Source organism: Sorex araneus, chromosome 1 (assembly GCF_027595985.1).
Source record: "Sorex araneus isolate mSorAra2 chromosome 1, mSorAra2.pri, whole genome shotgun sequence".
NCBI lineage: Eukaryota > Metazoa > Chordata > Mammalia > Eulipotyphla > Soricidae > Sorex > Sorex araneus.
The window spans coordinates 363,918,758-363,937,074 of record NC_073302.1 but is presented as its reverse complement, the minus strand read 5'-3'; positions in this window follow the sequence as shown (position 1 = coordinate 363,937,074).

Genomic DNA, 18,317 nt, shown 5'->3' with positions numbered 1-18,317 from the left:
TTGAAGATGTGTCATTAGAACATTACAGACTTCTGATGAGATCACAAGATAACCCAACTGCAAGCTTGCTTACAATGAGCCCCTTTCAGGGTATTAAAGGGGGATGGATAGAATGAGCTCTGAGCTGGGTGTAAATGCAGCTCCCCAATCTCAGCCCTGACTAGGGCAGACAATGCATTCATTCCTAAGGTCATAGGAATAAAGTGTTATGCTGACTATATATTTAATTCACATTGCTTTTTAATATCCAGCTGGTGATTTCCTGAAATGCTTCTTAGTGGGCTTATACATTGCACTTCTGACGCCTTTTGGTAGATTTGAAATACAATTTCTTAGTAAATACTGTCCAGAAATGCAAACACTCTTTCTCACTGTGAATGCATCAATTCATCATTCTTTGATAACTTTTCATCATTCATTTCAGCAGTGTGTTCTCGGGTTTGGTTGAAAATATTTTAAGTTGGTACTAAAAATGTTATTGCTCATAAAAGTGATTTTTCTATTATAAACCATAAAATTCTACAAGTAATAATGACCCATTTATACACACAAACTAGGGTTTTACATGGATTCCTGAGAAAGACATGCTATCTCCTTTTATTATTTGTCTAATATTGAATAAATACTTTGTGACTATGAGAAGGCTTTTAAAATATAACCAGTAGTTGATTTTCCACTAGAGACAATATATGGCCTTGTGAATTTAGGCAATGGTGATCACTTGAAATTTATGGCTGCATATATGATAGCTGAAATTGCTTGTGAATTATTGCATTCATCTAACACTCCTTTGTGGGCTGGGGAGATAGTACAGAGGGGCAAGGTACTTGCCTTGCAAGTGACTGATCTTGGTTCAATCTCAGTCCTATGGGATTGCATATGGCCACCTGAGCACCATCAGGAGAGATCCTTGAGCACAGAGCCTGAGAATAGCCGGGTGTGGGCCCAACCCCCTGCTTTTATATCATATATAATTGTATGTATCATGAATAATTTATTAATTTAATAATTAGACCAAAAAATTGTCTGGGCTATAGTGATAGTATAGCAGGTAGGACAGTCACCTTGCACACAGTCAACCTGGATTCAAACCCCATATGGTACCCTATGCACAACTAGAAGTAATTTCTGAGTGCAGAGCCAGGAATGACCCCTGAGCACTGCTGGGTATGGCCCCAATACAAAAGCCCAATTTTGTGTTTTTAAATTAGGCATACTCAGCAGTCCTCAGGACTCATTCCTGGCTCTGTGCTCAGGGATCACTCCTAATGGTGTTTGAGGGACCATATGGGGTACCAAGAATAAAACTCTAGTTGTCTGAATGGAAGGCAAGCAAGCACCTTGCCCACTGTACTATCTTTCTGCCATGGATTATTCATTTTGGGGGCTTGGCACCACACCTGGTGTCACACAGGGGCTACTCCCAGATCTGTGCTCGGAGATGACTCCTAGCAGTGCTTGTGGGATCTTGAGATGCCAAGAATAGAACTCAGGTCTCACGTACTCCAACCTTTTGACTTAACACCCAGTGCTCCCTGAGAACTCTGAAAGAAGACCCATATTACTTCAAAATGTTTTCATTTGTGTGTTTGTGTGGGTTAGTTTCAATCATTATCTCAGGTGAAACCAGATCAGCTGTACACTCAACTATCTGCCTCTATCTCAGAAACTACATAATATATACCTTATCTTCCACACAAAAGACACCAGCACATTTTTGAAGAAATTGATCTTACCAAGCTGCTTCTTATTCCTGAGTAAGCTCCATAGAAAAAATATTACTGGGCTACAAAGTAATTTTTGTAAAAATTTGGGCGCAGAAAAAGGCACATGAAAAAGTGCTCTACATCACTAACCATCAGGGAGATGCAGATCAAAACAACCATGAGATACCACCTCATACCACAGAGACTAGCACACATCCAAAAGAACAAAAGCAACCACTGTTGGAGAGGATGTGGGGAGAAAGGGACCCTTCTACACTGCTGGTGGAAATGCCGACTGGTTCAGGCCTTTTGGAAAACAATATGAACAATTCTCAAAAAATTAGAAATTGAGCTCCCATTTGACCCAGCAATACCACTGCTGGGAATATATCCCAGAGAAGCAAAAAAGTATAGTCGAAATGACATCTGCACTCATATGTTCATCGCAGCGTTATTTACAATAGCCAGAATCTGGAAAAAACCCGAGTGCCCTAGAACAGACGACTGGTTGAAGAAACTTTGGTACATCTATACAATGGAATACTATGCAGCTGTTAGAAAAAAGGAGGTCATGAACTTTGCATATAAGTGGATCAACATGGAAAGTATCATGCTAAGTGAAATGAGTCAGAAAGAGAGAGACAGACATAGAAAGATTGCACTTATCTGTGGAATATAGAATAACAGAGTAGGAGACTAACACCCAAGAATAGTAGAAATAAGTACCAGGAGGTTGACTCCATGGCTTGGAAGCTGGCCTCACATTCTGGGGAGAGGGCAACTCAGATAGAGAAGGGAACACCAAGTAAAATGTGGTTGGAGGCCACGCGGGAGAAGGGTGAAGCGTGCTGAATGTAGACTAGAGACTGAATACAATGGCCACTCAACACATTTATTGCAAATCACAACACCTAATTAGAGAGAAAGAACAAAAGGGAAGACCCTGCCACAGTGGCGGGGGGGGGGGGGGCGGGGAGATGGGATTGAGGGGTGTGGGAGGGATGCTGGGTTTATTGGTGGTGGAGAATGGGCACTGGTGAAGGGATGGGTTCTCGAACTTTGTATGAGGGAAACATGAGCACAAAAATGTATAAATCTGTAACTGTACCCTCACTGTGACTCACTAATAAAAAAAAATTTGGGGCACAGAGATTAATACAAAGCCTAGCATGCACTGTGGCCACACCATGGTTTGAATACCTGCACTGAATATTCTTTCCCAAGCATCACCAGGTGTGGCCCCTGATCATCGCTGGGTGTTCCACCCCACAGAAAAGAAAACGTCTTGGGGCTGGAGGAATAGTAGCCTTGCAAATATATGGTCTACGCTCATGAGTTTAGTTCCTGGAATCCCACATGCACGGAGTATAACCCCAGCAGTTTTGTGGTCTTGGACTTCCAACACTCCAACTGCTTCTGGTTGTACTACAGTCAGGTGTGTGAGAGAGAGTGTGTCAGAATAACACAATAAAAAGGTCAAGAAGTAATTTCTGAGTGCAGAGCCAGGAATAACCCCTGAGCACTGCTGAATGTGGCCCCCAAACAAACAAACAACAAAATCCCCAATTTTGTGTTTTCAAATAAGTCATACTCAGCGGTCTTCCAGACTCATTCCTGGCTCTGTGCTCAGGAATCATTCCTAATGGTGTCTGAGGGATGTTCAAGGGTTTCCCACTCAAAGATTTGTGTGCACTTTAGCCCCCCAGTGGGGGCCCTGGTGAGCATATAGACCTTCAGTGACCCCACGAGAAGAAGCTTGAGCACCACAGTCAGACGGAACTCCAGCAAGCATACTGCAAGCAGCATGGTTAAGCGAACACAAGCCTTGGTGAGCACCTCGGCTGGGTGTGCCAGTACCACAACTGCTCAAACACGCACACACCACAACCGGATGTATATACAAGGATAATGGTGATGAAAGGAAGGCGGAAATTCTCTTCCTCTTTATTCTGATATTTGGTTGTAGATATACTGGAACACATTACACCCACGTTTGTTTGTTTCGTACCTTTTATATTAATCTGTGTATATTTTTCCATTCCCTTTTCCTTTCCCTCTTTCTGCTGTCCTGGTGATATCGTCAATGCTCGATTATGGGGCTGGCACACTTAGCTGCAGTGCTTGCTGGGGTTCACCTCTGGCTACTGGGGTGCTTACACACACCAGGCTGCTGTGTGACAGAGACCAAAGGCTGCCCCGATGCTGCGCCCAACGTTCCAGATAGCAGCGCTGAGGGCTGATGCCTGGTGCTTGTGGCTGGTACTGGGGGTGGTCCAAGAACCGGCTGCCTCACACTTGCATGGCAAGCGCAGCTGCCTCTGAGCCCTCTCTGCATTCTAATCGATATTTTGAATACTTCATAAACTTTGAAAATTTTATTTAGTTTTGGTTTAAGGGCCACCACCAGCTGTGCCTGTACAGCACATTGGTTTGATTTCTCCTGTGCCACAAGGAGCTTAGATTTACTAAGTAATACCCATCACAGTGCTCTCAAAGCACTCCCGGTTTCCTCGGTATTCATCTGTAACTTCTTTGTGCTCTGCTTTCTCTACCTCGTTTCCCCTAAGCAATGTTTATAATGTGTAAAGTCAAATTCCTCAGAAATCTCTGGATTTGTATTTGTAAGTGAAATATTGCTTTTCTCCTTCCCTTGTGTCCTTTAGCATTGTTTACTTTAGAGCAATGTTCTTTTTGTATAGATACAGGAAGACAGCTAATGCTCTGCTTCTGTAATTTGGGAGTTAATTGACTCCGAATAATATTTACTCCTGGGCATTGTTTTCTCAACTTAAGCCTCAGTTGCCCTTCCTCGCATCTCAAAACCAAGGTCCTGATGAGGGACTGGATGGGCCCAGGGCAAGCTGTGAGCTACCCTGACAGTGAAACGGGCCAGGCCAAGCGTCATAATACTCAACTATAAATTAAGAGCACAACATGGACAAATTCTGTCATGATCCAAAGAGTAACAACTAGATTAGGACCCTGCTAAGGTTAGAAAAGAGTAATCTGGCCTGAGCACTGTAGTCTGCAATCTATAATGAGATGTCCCCAGGAGAGCCACCCTACAAGCTTATTGTATCTCTTACTGTGTCCGTATAAAATGACTAATATTAAGAAGTAGAATTAAGATGAATGTTTCAACGGTTGTTGGACTAAGGAAAGGAGAAACACAACCCTAGATGGTATTTGGTCCTTGAGCACATCTCCTGGCTGTAGGAGATCTTTAGAAGAGCTTCCCCAGAAAGAAGGGCCTTTAAATATGTTGATCATGCTGCCTCACCTGTGATAGTTGCTACCCCCAACTCTTGGAGAGGAGGAATAACTAGGCTAGGGGAGAGGGCTGAGAAGGAGGATATAGGCAGTGAGTGAGACTGGAAGGAGGCAGAGGAAGAAGAAACGGCAATTAATCATCAACAAAGCCTGGATCTTGTTTTATCCTTCTTTCATCCATAGCTGTGGCCATCAAGGTTGGGAAAACGGCCTAACCAGAGAACCCACGTGGAGAGAGAGAGTGTGCACCCCCTATTTATTTTGTGATTTACACAGTGCCCAGGGCTTACTCCTGTAATGCAAGTGCCTTGCCCATTGGTCTATCTCTCCAGTCCCTAAACTGTTTTTATTTTTGAGCAGTATTCGATTTATAGGAAAGCCACTAAAATCTCAGAGTTCCCAGTGACCTCTTGTCTCCTAGTGTGAACATCCTTACAGTGCATTCGTCATATCTAATGAATGAATATTGATGAGTAAGGGTTTTTGTTGGTTTTTTTGGGGGGTCACACCCAGTAGTGCTTAGAGCTTACTCCTAGATCTGTACTCAGGAATCACTCCTGGTGGGGTACAGGGGACCATATGGGGTACCAGGGATTGAACCCAGGTGGGTCATATGCAAGGCAAGCACCCAACCTACTGTACTATCACTCTAAATCCTGAATAAAAACTGTTAACTGAAGTATGAACTGTACTCATTTCCTTAGCTTTGCAAAGGGTACCCAGTGTTGCACAGGAGTCATCCTGGCAGTGCATAGAGAACTGTATGTAGTGCCCAGTATCAAACTGGCATCAGCCACATACAAGATCTGAATCTCTGTGCCATCTCTCCAACCCACATTTTCTTAGCTTAAACCTAGGATCTGAAAGTTTGTTTTTCATATGCCAGATTTCTAAATTTTATAGTCCTGGCCCTTCCAAAATTCCAGCAATGTCTAACCATGGCTAGAGCAAACCTCAGGTCAAAAACTGAAGAACAAAAATAAAGAAAGAGAATGACATAACCTCAAGCACAGATATGAAGTCAATACCAAGGAAATCAACTTCAAAAGCTGTTTACTTCTCATTGATTTGGATTTTTGTTTTGGGGGGCACATCTGGTAGTGTTCAAAACTTACTCCTGGTTCTGTGTTCAGGGGTTCATCCCTGGTGGTGCTTGGGGAACAGATGTGGTACCTTGGGTCTAACCAGAATCATGGCCAAAGTGGTCACATGTAAGGTAACTCTTCTGCCTCCTGTACCATCTCCCTGCCCATTCTTCTCATTAATCATCTCAATCCTAGACATAAATGCTATCATGATCTATATTTGGACAGACATTAATTGTCCAGACATTAATTGACGTTCCCTGAGTTCCCTGAGTCAAACAGCCCCAGATGTCTAATCCAGCTGTATCTGAACCAGATATTAAATGTAATTCCCCCTCCCCTGGGTGTATTTCGTAGGAAGAAATGCCTTGTCTGCTATCCGTAAATCACTCACCATTCAGAGCCATCTTCTGCCATGGATTCATTTATTTTGTCCTATTCATTATATTCATTTCTCTTAGCTCTTAGGGAAGTGGGTGCACCTGGCAGAGACTTTGATAGAAATTAGAGACTGGGCTTTAGGGTTGTGACTAAGTGGTAGACTACCCACCTTGCAAGCATGAGGCCATGAGTCAGATTCCCAGCCCTGCCTACCTGCAGTGTGAGATCCAGCGGCACTGCTTCGGGGATCTCAGAGTATCACAAATGTGTGACCTCCAGCACACTATAACCAAGTGTAGAGGAACACTAAAACCAAGTGTGTGACCTCCAGTGACAACAATGGGGTAAAGGACAGATAGAGGCATGGGATGCCAGTACAAAAGTACCATGTGTATAACATTCAAGTACATTAGTAGTCTGTCCAATATTTTACTTTTAACCAACATGTTTCCAAAAACAATAAAAGCAGGGGAATTATTTAATCATGTGAGTTGGCAATAAAGGTGGATCATAATTAGGAGACTAACAGTAACTAGGTCCATCATTGTACTATTTGTATTGCTGTCTAAGGTAAGTAGGGCATTTTTCACGGTTCAGGGATAAACAGGCATTTCTCATGGACCTCAAGTTTGAAAACCACTGATTGATTAAATTCTGTGTGTGAGAGCTGATGCAAAAATTTCCCCATTCTCCATTTAATATGAATTCATTCACTTAATTGTCCATGTAACTGTGGTATAGACAGGGAGTAATAATGTTTTTATTCTTGTGCATGTGGTACTAAGGCCCACCTCAGCCTTCAGGGCTTGACATTCAGTTTCTCATTTAATCTTTAAAGATTGCTAGGGAGATATCTAATCACCAGAGAATAAACTGGAGCTTAGAATAAGTGTTATTGTTAGTAATTCAGTCATGGTTTAAGCCTGGCCCTGCCAACGCCTGGAAGGGATTAAAAGGTGTGTTTCACTTGGCTCACACATGTGCCGTGTGAGTCGTGTGAGTCGATGAAGCCATGATGAGTGTTTACACTGAGCAGATGCCCCTTGGGAGCTTTGGGAATAAAGATGTCTTTCAACGTGGAAATAGAGATGCTTGGTAGTCCTGGGTGCTGCAATGCATCATGGTACTGAAAGTTCATAGTCAAGGTGCCAAACTAGAACTTTCTATAAAGAAGTTTCACTTCTGGCGTAGAGGGAAATATCAAAGGTAGGAACACATACATTCAATGCAAGAACCCTGGGTTGACCTTCTGCACGCAGAGTGACCCCTGAACTGAGGTAGCTTCTGAGTAGCAACAACAACAATGGTTTTTTTTTTTACTTCTGACTGGATTTAATACAATTTATACACAATCTTGTGATATAGTTTGTATAAAACAGTACTTACAGGTAGGTGTGAGGACACCTATACCTGTGGACCAGGGTAGAAGGAATATGAGAAGGAGTGGAAAGATGGGGACATCAGTGTAGGGAGAAGAGCAGCAGCACTGGGTAGTATTTAATCTAGTCCTCCTCTACTGAATTAGAATAAAAGCAAGTGTGCTTTGTTTTTTAAAAAATATTCACCTTACGCAAGCATTTTTGTCAAATGCTACTGAATTGGTGCGTTAGATGTAGGGGAAAAACACAGGTTCACAAAGCAGAAGTGGACACTGGGGTCTGGTAGCTTGGACTCCGAAACAACAAAGTGGAGAAACTTCAAAGCTTTAAAAAGTGTACTATCCAAGTACATAGCAAGCAATTCAAAATAAATTACTTAGTAACTGACTTTTGGGCAGGCTTGGGTATTGATGGGAAAACTCGAAATAAGGGTGGTGAGAAAGTGCAATGGTGGTGGGATTGGTGTTGAAATATTGAATGTAATCAATTATTGTGAACAACTCCTTGAAAATAATGTTTAAAAATAAATAAATAAAAAGTGTACTATCGCTGGAGCAATAGTATAGTATCTAGGGCCTTGCACACGACCACCCCCGGTCCAATCCCCAGCATCCCATATGATCCCCTGAGTCCTGCCAGGAGTAATCCTTGAGTGCAGAGCCAGGTATCAGCCCTGAGCCCATGATGTGTGGCCCAAACAAACAAGAGTAACACTAAAGAGTATAGAATTTCTTAATCCATATAGGTATCCCTCATTGTTCAGTCTGGGTATCCTTCAAATCCTCCTTGAAGATGGCATGTAGACCAAGGCATGGAAAAATTTATGTGGGGGGTGGTGCAGGGCTGGACTCTCAGAAAGGGTGTGGATGTAACTTCAGAGGGCCTAGAATTTTTTAGCTCTGTGGACTTGAAAACCCAGAACTTGTTTGCCTGAGCACACTTACCTACTTTGTGTTTTCTTTACTGATGCCTTTGTCTTCAGACAAGTTCCTTTGGAAAATTCCAGTCTGCTTTGCTGTCCTAAGAGGAACAATGTTCTTCTGTTCATGCCTGAGCCATAAAGAAGGGAACAACTGCTTCTTCACTGGGGTGGAAGAAAGGATGGGCTGATAGGAGGGTAGCACGGCAGTACTAACGGCGGGTACCTGAGTGAAAAGAACTTCAAAAGGAGACATGCACCAGACCCCCTTGGCCTTTCTCTGAGTATTATGGCAACTTGGTGAGACACAAGGACAAACATGTTTTTACCAAATGTTCTGCCACCCTCTGACTGTAGATGCTCTGTGAAACACCCGCGGATATTGGGGTTCTTTGGGGATCTCTACAGCAGATCTCTCCACTGTTTAAATCTTCAATTTAGGATAAAGTAACTTGGTATGAACTGGAGCGATATAATACCAGGGTCAAGGTTCTGGGTCTTGCATGTGATCAACGTGGATTCTTCCTCCAGCAGTACATATGGTCCCACAAGACCCCTGGGCATAGAGCCAGGAGTCCCCCTGAGCACCACCAGGTATGGCCCACCTTCTCCCCGCAAACCTGATATATTTACAATCCATTGGTTCCTCCTTTTCCCCACCATAGGTGCTGATGCCTGGGTCCTCTTGAGTGGGGCTCCCACAAGAGAGCTCAAATGTGCTTCCTCGGGGCTGGAGCTGTACTATAGTACAGCTGTATTATAGTACAGCGTGTAGGGTGTTTGCTTTGCATGCAGGCGACCCAGGCTCGATTCCCAGCATCCTGTATGGTCCTTTCGAGCACCACCAGGAGTAATTCCTGAGTGCAGAGCCAGGAGTAACCCCTGAGCATCGCTGAGTATGACCCAAAAAGCAAAACAAACAAACAAACAAACAAAAACAAAACCAACAATCAAAAAAACCAAAAAAACCCAAGTGCCATGCCTTCTCTTCTCATTGTACAAGTGATCACGGAAACTCCCACATTTTTTAACAGACCTGTGGGGGACCTGATACAATTCAAAATAAAATCCAAAAACCTACCCAAGTCTGACACTCACACACCTTCCCAGCTCAGCCTGTGTAACAAGGCTATCCCCCAGGGCATCGAATATTCTACTGCAGCAAAGAAGGATGCTGTGGCCTCTCTCATCACTCCCTCAATTTCTTTCCCATCTGCTCAAACAGAGAGGAGAAAAGCAATTCCAGGCACTGTCCTCACTTCCACTGGAAAACGCCTCTCTTCACTCAGGAATTCCCCTGTTTTTTTGTTTTTGTTTTTGTTTTTGGGGGGATATGCCTGGTGTGCTCAGGGGTTATTTCCAGCTTTCTGCTCAGGGATCTCTTATGGTGGGGCCCAGGCAACCATATGTGGTGTCAGGAATTGAACCAGGGTCAGTCGTGTGTGAGGCAAATTCCCCACCTTCTGTACTCTCCAGTACTCTGTACTCTCCAGATTTTTTAAATCTACTAGTGGTTCTCTTTGCATTCCTTTGACTTGATTGGGGGGGGGGGGGCGGGGGAGGTGGTGAGAAAGGGAGATGTGGGAAAGAACACCATAGAGGGAGGGAACCCCTGCTCATGATAGTTGCTTTAGAATATTTGGTTTCCAAAAAAATAATCTGCTGATTTTTGGTGTAATAGTTAAAGTAGCAAATCTAGCCTTGTTTTGAGCTAATCCAGAGGGTAAGCACTTGAAGACTTCTTTAGAATTGAAAATGAGGTGGCTGAAGCAATAGCACAGGGGATAGGGAGTTTGCTTTGCAAACTTTGCTACTTTGCAAGCAAGGTAGCTATTAAAACAAGGTGGCTTAATAATAGCTTTAATAGCTACTTTGCAAGCAAGGTAGCTATTAAAACAACGGTGGCTTAAATTCTAGTTCAGCCGCCTTTCATATGAAACCCTTCGGGACTGCTATGTTCAGAAGACTGAAGATTTTGAATTTTAGAAATTATTTTTTATTTTCTATGTAGCATCCAAGGGGGTTAGTACAAGGACTTCTAATCAATGTTTCTATAGTGAAACATAGAAATGGTCACAGAAACTGGTTTAAAGAAAGGTTTTAAAAATAGTTTAATGTCAATTCAGATGAGGTTTTGCCCCAAAATGACTTGTAATGGGTACAAGGTTTTGGTATCACAAGAATTCTAAACAAACCGTCAATTCATGGGTTCTGTGACATCATAGGTTTGAAGAATGATTGTGAACTTGTATTAATGCTCTTGTCCTGGAAAGTAACAAATAGAGTCTCTAGATGACAGCTTCCTCTCTGCCAGTTCTCATCAGTGTATCAATGCAGACATAGTCTAAACTAAACTGTGCTTCATTGGACCCATTCATGCTCTACTGAGTTAGTCTAAAACAATCTCTTTCTGAGTGCGTCAATTGTTCTGACTCTCTGACTAAAGTAGCCACGGCTTCCTGGATGACCATAATATTATCCATAATTATTAAATAGTGCTCTGTAGACTGAGAAGCTCAGAAACATTATAAACACTAATTATAATTAGGGAGAGTCAGACACAAGTCTTAATTCACTGGAAACTTTTACTTCTTTTAAAGAAGAATAGAATATCCCCTAGGTAGTATTTCTTTAAAATAATGCATTCTAGCTGCTGTCATTTGATTATATATGCCATAGGCTTTGGCCAACTTCCAGGTAATCAAGGATCTTTCTACTGTTGAACAGCATTTTAGTTAAGGAATAGTAGGATAAAAACTATAAATTTAATTCAGAGTCCCTAGGTAACTTTAATTTAGTATTTAACGTGGGATATTTACTACCAATTAATAGTCTGACTTGAAATAACACATTGTAGAAAACTTCATGTTATGCTAAAAATATTTTAATATTAACTTATTAGAGCAATTAAAGATATTTTTAGTGCAATATTGAAAGTGCCCTAGAGCTGTAGAGTTGAAAGAGTATGTTCATGGCTTCCACAGCGTTGGCATGAAATATAATTTTCAAGAAACACATGGGGTTATAATACTATAGTCAGAGAAGTAGCAACGGCTGCAGGGAAGGCGAGATAAGTCTAAGGGGTATCTCAAGGCCAGTACTATATTAAAAATATGAAGATTTTTAAAAGGTATTCAGGGTAGAGAAGTACTCATTAATATTTTTAATACTTCTTGAATATTTGAAATATTTATCAATTACATGAAAGCATGATTTCCATTAATTTATTTCTGCTAAGGCAAGAGAAGCACATTCTCCCTGTGTCATACCTCTTGATAATCATGAGCTATTTACAGTTTAGCCATTTAACCCTGAAGCTGCTTCCTCTCCCCCACAAATCTTCATCATTGAATTCCCTCCATGCTCAGAATTTTTTGCAACATTTAGTTGGTAGACAAAGCCTGTGGAGCACAACTCCATTTTGAGTGAGAACCCTACTTTTGTTTCTAACAGAGAGTGAAAGACCAGCTGAGTTCCTGTCTTCCTCCAAGGCCTGCTGTGGTCACACTCCTACTGAGTCCATCTTCCCATGTTGTCTCCAAGCCTACCCTTAGCGGTGCAGAGGACAGTCGATTGCCATGTGAGCCATCTGAACTTTTTTGCTCTATACATCAGCAGCCTGATGGTGCCTTCAGACCTCCAGATACCCCAAAATTGTTGCTGTGCCTTTGGCCAGACCCAACAACTTGGGGCCAAGTTTACCAAGAAATTAAATGGCCAAAAGTTAGGTATGTGGGAGACACACCCACAAACCACCTCCGGCTCAGCTATATAAGCTCAAGGCCTCCACTCCTTTTGGAGAGCATGGCAAGCTACTGAGGATATCCTGCCCATATGGCAGAGCCTGGCAAGCTACCCGTGACATATTTGATATGCCAAAACAAGGAACAACAACGTGCTCTTCATGTTCCTGGAGCAAGCAAATGCCATTGGGCTACACTAGCACGCAACAGGGACAAATATAGACGTTACTGGCACCTGCCTGAGCAATCGCTGAGCAACAGGATGACAGTAATACTTCTTTTATCATGAAGCTATCGAAAACAAGCCATCAGTACTACATTGGCTTGACCTTCCCAGGATCTTTTCCATAAAAATGGAGGTGCAAATAGAGTCTGCTTCTATCGGCCTTAACAAGAAGTGGGAACAAATTATGGGTCTATTTGGTTAACAGAAAATTTTTCAAAACAAATGTTAAACAAAATTTGGGGGGAGGCATACTCCGAGGTGCTCTGGGCTTATCCCTCGCTCAACTCAGCAGTCATCTTGGGTCTCAAGGTGCCATATGGGATGTTGGGGATCAAAGCAGGGGTCACAGCCGGGGCCAGTGCTCGGCTCCGGCCGAGTTTTGACCCGGGTGCCCATGCCTCTGCACAGCCGGTGGATGTGGAACGAGCTCGAACCAGAGACAGCTTTAGGATTTGGGGTTCCAGCAAGTGCTTGCACCCATGTATGGAGACTGTGGACTAAGCTTTTGCTACATGCTGTTCCAGGAAGGGAAATGATTCATTTTCCAACTTAAATCTCCGTGGACTTAATTACTATAATACAGAAATTGTAAACCGCAGTAGCGGCCGCGCGACATTTTATTTCTTCATTCTCATCAGTGGAAAACTTATTATCAAATATTTCCTTGTTAATAGAGCTGTATTCTTGGGGGATAAATTCCAACAAAAATAGTGAGTCTTTTTTGAAACTCTAACAACAATAGTGAGTTGTGTGTTGAAATCTGGAATGTAATCAAGGTAAAGAGAAAAGGAAGTGAAATTATCACTCACGTACGGGGTGGGGGGTTGGAGGGTGAGGTGTGGGATGTATACTGTTTGTTTTTGTTTTTGTTTTTTTTTGTTTTTATTGGTGGTGGAATATGGGCACTGGTGAAGGGATGGGTGTTTGAGCATTGTATAACTGAGATATAAGCCTGAGAACTTTGTAACTTTCCACTTGGTGACTCAATAAAATAAATTTAAAAAAAAAGCAGGGGTCAGCTAGATGCAAGCCAAGTACTCTGGCTCATTAGAGATAGTAGTATCTCTCTGGCCCTGCAAGTGTTAAGCAAATTTTATTAAAAATGTTTACTTGGGACTGCATTCAAAAGCTCTAGCATATTGAATACTTATATTAAAATTATTCTCCATGGGACTATCTTTAGTCCAGAGGCAGAGCATGCTTATGAGACCACATGTTTAATCACCAGCATTGCCCCAACTGAATCAATCCCCATGGCACTGCCACTGAGTTCCCCAGTACCACAACTGGAGTGCGATTTCTGAGGCACCCCAGCCAAATACGTGTGTGAGACTGCAACCAAGCATGCATGCATCACAACCAAGTAGGTGACTCCTGTCTTCACAAAAACAATAAAGGGAAGGGAAGAGGAAGCCAGATGGCCAAGCATAGAGCTGTGCGAGTAGGTGCCATGTTACCATCCCCATAACTATTAATTTGGTAGGCTGCTGGCAGGAAGATATTTTGGCATCCGGAAGCTGTGGTTCACTGTGTAAAATCTGTGGTTCACCTCACTGCCAAGAGATTAACTGAAACCCCTAAGAGAAACATCAAACTCTCAAACTTGGAACTCCAAATTCTTCAAACCCTTCATGGTGCAGAAAGTCGCCATTTAACCCATCCATTCCACAACTGATTCTGCTAACGCGGCTGAGGCCATGATTGCTATCATGTCTTTCTCAAGGAGTGACTTTACATCTCACCAAGCTCTTGCTTTTCCTTAGCAAGAATGGATTTTGTAAGCTCTGACCAGTATAGCTAATTCCCTGAAACTGGGAATATGGGAAAGCGTGTAGCTTGCATTTCAGTTTCTAGAGTTGAATGTTGACCTTCATAAATCGGGGCACTCTTCAAACACAGCAAGTGGTTCAGATACTGAGTCGCCAAGGATAACAAAAGTTAATTTTTTGTACAACTGATATGAAAGGCCATATGCTTTTGGGTGGAGAGGAATCAGATCTGACAGTGCTCAGATATCGATCACTCCTGTTGCTGCTGTGGGCACCATGAAGTGCCAGGGAAAGAATCTAGGGGCTTCTGTGTATGAACATAAGCTACAGTCTGTTAAGCTATCCTCCCCCATCAAAGTTTATATTATTAGAGCTAGAAGTGATATCTTTCCCTAAGGAAGTCATAATTTGATAAGTAATGTGCATGTGTGTATATTGATAATATATCAATTTTGACACAAACATAATAATGGTAGTAACTAACATTTACTGAAAATCTGCTATACCAGAGAATTTAATATATGCTTCTATAAATTAATTCTCATGACAATCCTATGAAATAGGTCTGAACATTATTATTTTCATTTCCTTTGAGGAAATTGAAGCTGCAAAGGTTAAGCAAATATTTAAACTAATCAGGTTCCCAGAGGCAGTTAAGTGGTAGAACCAGGATTATGAGTACAATAGCACCTATGCTCTCTTAGCTCTGTCTTTCTGATGACACTTATTGCGCTAATGCATTCCTTTTTTATTTATAAGATAGACTACCCACTCATTTAATGATTGCATAGCATGGGTATAGCAGAATTAACATAACAATCTCCTATTGATCAACTTTTAGGTCAACTAGGTATTCTCAACGGAAAACAGTATTTTTAGATGTTTTCTTAGATATTTTTTGTGCATTTATGTGCTAGGAGTCCTAAAAGTAAAATTGTTGGGTTGAATTGTCCAAATACCTTGAAGTTAATAAATACTGCCAAACTGTCTTCTGAAAAATGAATTATATATATATCCTATTTCTCTACCAATGTTCTTCTCTTTCTGGCTTCTCTATTTGTAACAAATGGTGACAACTCTTTTATGTAATTTTAAATTTATATTTCTCTGCTTTTTTTGTAAACTCGGCATCTTTACATTGTATTAATTAACTTTATGTATCTTCCTACTATGATTCTTACCAGTATTCTCCATTGTGCAGTATTTTTCTTGATTTGAAAATCAATGTATCACTGTCATCCCGTTGCTCATTGATTTGCTAGAGTGGGCACCAGTAACGTCTCCATAGTGAGACTTGTTACTGTTTTTTGGCATATCGAATACGCCATGGGGAGCTTGCCAGGCTCTGCTGTGCGGGCGAGATACTCTTGGTAGCTAGAGGGGCGGAGGAATTGAACTTGGGTTGGCAGCATGCAAGGCAAATGCCCTACCCACTGTGCTATCGATCCTGACACTTTATTTAATTTAAAAACAAAAGAACAACCCTTTGTCTGTCATTGATGTTTTCCCTATGGTTAGATGCTCTCTAAACTAAAAACTCAGGATCATAGAAAGTAATTTAAGTGCTGTGTTGTGTGTGCGCACACTTCAATGTAACTTAAAACAAAACAACAGTAACAAAAACACCCTCTATCTCAGGTGAAACTGAGCAAGGCCTTTAGTCTAGTTAGTTTATAGGATCATGCTAATAACTTTTTTTTGCTTTGATATTGTGCTAGAGTTAAATATTACTGTTTGGCAAAACTAAATGCCTTGGCTTTCTATGGCTGCTGTAATCAATCATCAGAGCTGGGTGACAAAGCCATAATAAAAACACTCTTAAATTCTGGAGGCAAAGTCCAAAGTTAAGGTGTTAGCTGGGACATCGTCTACAGGCAGGTTCTGGAGAACACATCCTTGCCTCTTTCCTCACTTCTCAGAGTACCAACAATTCTTGGAGACCTTCCAGATATTCATAACGCTGCAGAGATCTTTCATAAACACATAAATCCACCTTCATCTTCACTTGACCTCCTGAGTGTGTCTGTCACTGCTGGTATCTCGGTGTCAGGGCACCAGTCTTTGTAACAGGATCCTTTTAGCTCCTTTTGACCTCATTTAACTTGATTACATCTGAAAGGATCCTGCTCTTACAGAAGGTCATTCCATCCTTAAGTAGCTTAGGTCCTGACCATATCTTTTGGGAAATACAACTGAATTCACAATACTACAGTGGGGGAAATGTACAGAGGATTCTTTAGTGTATCATTTGAGATTTGAGTTTATTATTTTACAATGAAGTTAAGGAAAGAAATACCATATCTCACTGAATAATCATTCCACCACATAATTGTTGAACCCTATTTTGTTTTGTTTTGTTTTTTCGTTTTTTTAAAAAAACTGAATCACCATAAAATTCACAGTTACAAAGTTGTTCATGATTGGGTTTCAGTCACACAATGTTCAATACCTGTCCTTTTCACCAATGTATGTTTCCCACTGCCACCTCCCCACCCCCACCCCCCAGCTTGCCTCTAGGGCACTTTTCTCCCTCTGTCCCCTCAACACACCCCTATCTTCTCTTCTTCTCTCTCTCTCTCTCTCTCTCTCTCTCTCTCCCCCTTCTCTCTCTTCCCCTCTCTCTCTTTCTCTCTTTTGTTTTATTTCTTTTTTTTAAAGTAATTCAGCACATAATAAAATAGCTCCACATAATGACCACACCCCATTTTTTGAAAAATATTGCATAAAATCTGCGATAATTACGCACCAACATGAGATATCAGTAATCATACTTCATAAAACTGAAAGAAAAAATTATCTTGAAAAATAAAAACAACTTTATGACTGCCCCTTTTGAAGATTTAGCTATTTTAACACATTACTCTAATTTGGCTTTCCTTGGATTTATGTTTTGATGATTAAAAATTTTCAAATTAAGGGGCTGGAGCGATAGCACAGCAGGTAGGGCGTTTGCCTTGCACACAGCCAACCCAGGTTCAAGGCAAACGCCCTACCCGCTGTGCTATCTCTCCAGCCCCATGACAACTTTTAAATACTGCAAAACTATGATGACTTAATAAAAATACATTTAGAAAATATTGAGAATATTTCCCCCCAGTCCCACCCCCAGATAAAAGATGGTGTCGGGTCATTGAGTCATTGAGTCTGGGAAAGGAAAGGAAAACCACGAACGGAAGGATTCAAGTAGGCTTCTGAAAACTTGCTAACCAATCTCAGGTCAATTTTTACTACTAACAGAGACAATGGATTATAAGTGCACTTTAAAGATACTCATTTTACATACTTTGTAGTCATTTTATTTTTCTTTTGTCCTTGAGTTGGTCTGGTAAAGCCAGAGGCTCTTCTGGGAATAGAAGCATTTCTTTCAGCCAAGAAATCCAATGCTAACTGGCAATAAATCACCATTCATTGAATTCTACAACCTGAATAATAAGTTACAGGAGAAATCCTAATCTCCATGCATCATAATTAACATCAAATAGCTTACAAAACATCGCAGTACAAGTACAATGAATTAATTCACCAAGCAATTACCAGGAAGGAGGAAAATAATCACTATAGGATTTATCTATGAAACTAAAGGCAAGACTATAATGGTTATATCAATTTGTATCTAGCCAGTAGAGAGAAATCACATGTTGTCTTGAACATGGAAGCTTAATAAAGCTTTATGTATTTAAATATAAAGAATTATTAACAGGGGACTAAAGAGATAGTAGAGGAGGCAAGGAATTTGCCTTGCATTCAGAAAACGCCAATTTGATTCCCAGCACCAAATAATATGGTCACCTGAGTATTCCTGAAGACAGAACCAGGTGTCAGCCTCTGAACAGCCCTGA